Below are 5,900 nucleotides of genomic sequence, written 5' to 3'. Positions count from 1 at the left end.
TCATAATTTCGCTAGGTCAAATTCTCGCAGGTCTCTCCATTCCTCTTTACGACCCAGATATTCCTCTATTCTATGAAATTCTCGCTCACTCGGGATTTTCGTGAGCTATCTTCCAATTGAGTGGGGATTGCATCCATCTGATGCTAGAGTTCGCTAACCGTGGTGCTGGTAAAGGATCTCTTTACTCCAAAGAACTTAGGGATCCTAAATTCGCAGACTTGGAGATAATTGCTGAAAAATACACAGTAGCGAGTTTCTTTGAAAATTATGAATTGATCTCCATGAAGAAAGAGAATACTCGATGGGGTATTGATGAAGCTAAAATACTCATGCAAGACATTGATTGGCATTCTGGTAAGAACACAACTCCTCTCCAATCTAAATATGACAAATGGTGTGTTTTTCCCTTGATGCTGAAAGGACCCTACATTGCTGGGTCAAATGTTCTTCTTGAGAATCTCGCTTCTTATCAACCTTGGGTATTCTCTTGGCCCGAGAAGGACAAAGAGGTCTGTTTCTTCCAGTTTTACCCACTTTATATTTCTTTATTTGTCTTTATTCTTTTGTTCGCTGACTCTTGCGACATTCTACAGATCCAGAAACTGAAAGATAGCTATAACCAGACTGGGAAGGCTAGTACCTTGTTAGCTCTTCGCTCATACACAGATGAGGTAAGAAATATTATCTTATGATTTTAAACAGTTTACTGTTGCCTCTATTTCTTATTTTTATCTGTGTGTGAAGATTATTGCTGAAATAGAAGAGTCTTCCAATGTTGCGAAGACTGGTGATAAAGGCAAAGGTGCTATTCGCAGGGAAAAACCAGCTGCTCCTACTTCAAAGAAGGGAAAATTATGTTCTTCCTCTCCTTCAAATATTCCTTCTCATGAAAACTCCGAGAATGATGAGGATGATGAGGATAATGATGACCTTGCTGCAAATGAAGATTCTCCATCTGAATCTTCTATGGCTAAGCTCTCTGGCATGTTTTCTGATTCTTTACAAGGAATGGGAGATAGTCAATTCGCTAATACCTGCAAATCTCTCGCTACAATTTGCGATGTTCCTTTATTGGATGGTGATAATTCTCTTCGTGGAGTTTCTAGATCAGTGACTCCCAATGTCCTGCATTCTCTTAATAGTCTGGTATGCTTTCATCCTTTTACTTCTTCATTATTGTAACTCAAAATCTCTTTCTATTTTAATACTTTTTATATTTTCTCGCAGGCTGGAAAAGCTTCTTTCGCTGTTGCCTCAGATCTGGAGAGGAGACGCGAAAATCTTGAAAAGAAGAATCTTCAATTTCGCACAAAGAATGAGGAACTGGAAGCTGAAGTCAAATGTCTTCGCGAGAAGAAAAAACAACTAGAAATTGATTCTTCTTCGTACAAGAACAAAATCTCTAGTCTTCAGCAAGCTAATAATCAACTCTATGGTATGTTACTTTTCTCCTTTCCCTTCATTCATTTATACTGTTGTTTTATCTTATTTAATTGATCCTTTTTTCAGACATTTATGGTCTTTCTGATGAAGCTACAATTCGTCGTTCATTTCCTAATGCCTTGAATAATGATACCCTTCTTGAGCGTCTTAATAAATCTTTAAATAGTTTCTCAAATGATAAAATTTCATCTCTTTCTCTGAATGAACTGAGATCCAAATTTCGCCTCTTAGAGATTGACCATAGATCTAGTTTAGGCTTAGCCAACCAATTTAAGCGTCTCTTTCTTAATTCTAAAGAGAAAATCAATGAGCTAAGAACCAAAATTAGCGATCTCATAGATGATAAGGATCGCATCTCTGATCAAGGTGCTAAGGATTTGGCGAAATTCCAAGAGACCCTTCTTGAAGTTCAACTTGAACGAGATGAAGCTAACCGCAAGAATACCGAGTTTTGCGAAAGAGAAAACCAAATTCGTTCTCGTGTCCTTATAAATAATGAGGATGAATTCGCTTGGGCTGCGAAAATCTTAGACGATGCCAGAAAAGATTTAGGTGTAAATGTTAGTCTCCAAGTTGAGCATACAGCCTTGATTAGAGATATGATTTCTGATAGAGAAGGTTATTAACTGTTCTTCTTCACTAATCTTTTGTTTCTTATGAATTTTCATCAAGTTATTAATTGATTGTCTTTTGCTCACAGATTTTGAAAGTAGATATGGTGAAAGAATTGAGGAACTTGAAGCTGAAAAAGAGGAACTCGCAAAGAATCTTTCTTCTCGCAACGATAAGTATTCTATATTAAAGAATCAAATCAAGATCACTGTTGCGAACTTTAAGAACGATGCTATGCATTTTCGCAATCAAACTATTCAAATGGTTTGTGATGACCATAGTATTCCTCATTCTGATTATCCTTGTCTCTTGGAGGAGATCCCAAAGAACATTCCCCGTCTGACTATTTCTGATAGCGAAGCTGATGATGAAGAATCTGATGGTGATGAAGGTTCTGATAGAGATAAAAGTTCTGATGCAGACGAAGAAGGGAACAAGTCTGATGAAGACGATGAAGGATCAACTAAGAAATAGTCTTTGTTTCTTTCTTAATCTTCTGTAATACTTGTACATTTATTCCTCCTTTCTGTATATTTGCAAATTCTTTTGGTTCTCCATATTCCTTAATATATGAGTTTCTTTCATTTTGACCTGCATTCATTAAAACAATTCTTCCTTGCAATATGGTTAATCAATATAATAATTAATTTCTTAATTTTTGCGTACATCTATCATGTGGAGACAAATAACATTTTCTAATTTCATTCATTCCCATACTTGCATCTGTTATTTGTATCCGAATAAGAGATTTTGCAGATTTTTCTTATTTTGTGCCTCAACTTCGCAATTTTTTATGTATAATTTCGCAATCATATGCAAAGTTAATTTTGATTCTTTTCAAAATATCATCCCTGTGTGGTCTTATTTTTCATTCCTAGTTAAAGGTCTTATTATGCCACCCCTTGTCATTGCGACAAAATCGCAGGACGTCCTTGCACTTTCATGCAAAAACCCATTGATTTTGCCTTAGCTTTTTTCTTTTGTATTATGGTCTCTTCAGGAATGTTGCGAAAATATAACAGGCCTAAATATTCTGGCGAAAATAAATCCCCATTACATTGTCGTCTTGCGACAAAATCGCAGGACGTCTTCGCACTTCCATGCGAAAACCCATTGATCTCGTCTTATCCTTTTCTTTAGTATTGTTGCCTCTTCAGGATTGTTGCACAAATATGACAATCCTTAATACCCTTGCGAGTAAAAAGCCTCATGACATTTGCGTCTTAAGACACTTATCAGCTCCCTAATGGAGGGTTCCCCCCTTATGTTCCCCCTGGTTTCCCCTTCAAGGAGGCGTACTTCTACCATACAAGGTTATCTCCTCCCATCCAGTCTTAACAACAACCAGTTGTTTTCACATCCTCTTATCCCTTTTACCTATAGGGTTTATGGTTGCGAGACTGCACCCTAAGTGGGGTTTTCTTCGGGCCGAGTGCAGTATAAGCCAAGACTTGTCAAGAATGGCAAGGTACGCTCCAGACACCCCTGGCACTCTTGACTCAACCGTGTACCTCGGTTCCTTGATCAGATTATGCACTCCTTGGGAGAGTCTTTATTACCTTAGTCTCCCAACCTAAGTCATATGCTTAAGATGAGAATCCAAGGTGCCTCTCCCGGATGGGCTTTATTGACCACAAATCTCCATGACTCAGGTTCCGGTGGCGGTGTAGCCTTTTCCTTAGCCATGCAACAGGTACCCCCTTATATGACGTACTTTAGGTCTTACATTTTCCTCTTGCGAAATTTTATTCGCGAACTATGGTGTACGCCATAAAGGTTCGCCCCTTTCTCTTTTGTCATTGTTCTCTGATTATCTTTTGTAGAATTCATTATCTCTGCGAGATTCGTGCACATCATCATATTGTATTTGCATTTCGCAATCTTAATTTTGTCATTCAATAAAATGTATTTTTGAGAATTTTATTTATTGCGAGAGTGTCGCAACAAATCGATCATTCATACATTACCTTTGCTATCCTCTGCTTCTTTGTTATTTTCTGATATTGTTTCCTTGGTAGTGGTATGTTCACCATTTTTTATTCTGAGCTAGCATTAGTTTCACAACATCTCTTCTTATTTTCTTTCGATTGCATCCACCATCAACCTCTAACTTCTTTGTGTCTCTTTGATTTTGTGTCGCCAACTTTCCTTCTTGTTTGCTCTTCCTTCGCAGGATTCAGTTTCGTAACACCTCTTTCCTTCAACCCAATATCCCTTTATGTATCCAAGGTCGACCAATTAATGCATTGTAGGGTGAGTCTACATCAACGACACGGAATAGGATTTTAGAAGATATTCCCTTCAATGGAATTCGCATAGTAACCTCCCCTTTAGGCTTGTTGGAAGTACCATTAAAACCATATATCTTATATGTTGATAGTATAAGATCATCATCTCTTCCTCCCATAGTTTTATAAGTATGATAAAATAAGATGTTCACAGAGCTTCCAATATCAATTAGAATCCTATTAATTTCCCATGAATCTTCAGCTTCATCATCCTCATCTTCTTTCGGTTTTGGATTAATTTCTAATTTTACTACCAATGGATTATCATGTACCTCTTCACCTTCGAGGATTTCTTCTACGGTAAAAGAAATAATTTGTTTCTGCCATTCCTCTAGTGGCGAGATTTTCGCAATATTCATAATTTCTCTTCCATCATTATCTCTTGCGAACACTCTACTCAAAACATTGTCATGAAAATCTTCAATTGTCTTGTATGAATGTATGATAGAGTGAAAGAATAGATTCTTTGCTTTTGCACCAACTTCTATGAAGAATGTTTCCTTCTTTGTCATCGTGTTTACTTTGTGATGCTCTGGTGGTGGTGGCAATGGTTGAGATTGTGGGTGCCCTACCAAAAAGTGGTTTAGTTTTCCTTGATCTATCATTCTCAGAATAATTCTTTTTACATTTCTGCAATCATTTGTAGTATGTCCATGAAAATGATGATAAGAACAAAACTCATGACTTCTGTGGTTTGGAAGTAGTTTCGTTCCTATGTTCCATGGTGTTGGTATATTCTCCATCAAAATTATAGCTTCCCATATTTTATCCACACTTGCATTTAGAGGTGGCATCTTGATTTCTTCCCATACCACCTTGTGACCTCCTTGTCCTCTATTATAGTTTTGTCTTTGGCCTCCATAAGTTTCTTGCGGCTGATCGAGTCTTTTAATTTTGTTATTTCCACCATGATTGTAGAAATTTCTTTCTCTTTCATACTCCTCTTGATCTCGGCTTCCCATAGCCACCAGTTTATGTTGATTGTTGTCCGTCACCTTCTCTTGTTGTATTTGCGAAGTGCTCGCAACTGTGTTTATTAGTTTGGTTAATAAGCTTGCATTCGCTGCTTGTGAACTGGTGTTCGCAACTGTTTATGATTCCATTTCATTTTGCCTTTCCTCTAGAGCAATATATTCTTCCTGAAGTTCTCGCAATTCAGTCATTGTGATCGTATTCTTGACTCTGAAAATTTGGATATACAATAGGTTGGTTGCAAACATAACATTGATAAATGATAAGATAAGATATCTCCCGTCTACACGGCCAGCCATTTCGCTACACATATTCCTCCATCTTTTAGTTAAGTGCTTAAAACTTTCGCCAATCCTTTGTTTTAATCCAAACACGTCTTCAATACCAGGTCGCGAAGAATTATTACTTATATATGCCCCTGGGAATGTAGTCTGCAAATGATTGAAGGATGTTATTGTATTCTTTGGTAGACCCTCGAACCATTTTAACGCCTCTCCTGTTAAGCTGGTTGCGAAATACTTGCATAATACAGCATCATGATTTTCCCATTGCAACATACACCTCACGTAGGCTTTAATGTGTTGA

The sequence above is a fragment of the Papaver somniferum genome, chromosome 7, assembly GCF_003573695.1.
Source record: "Papaver somniferum cultivar HN1 chromosome 7, ASM357369v1, whole genome shotgun sequence".
Classification (NCBI taxonomy): Eukaryota; Viridiplantae; Streptophyta; class Magnoliopsida; order Ranunculales; family Papaveraceae; genus Papaver; species Papaver somniferum.
The sequence above is the reverse complement of the archived record's forward strand: the minus strand, read 5'-3'. Positions refer to the sequence as shown.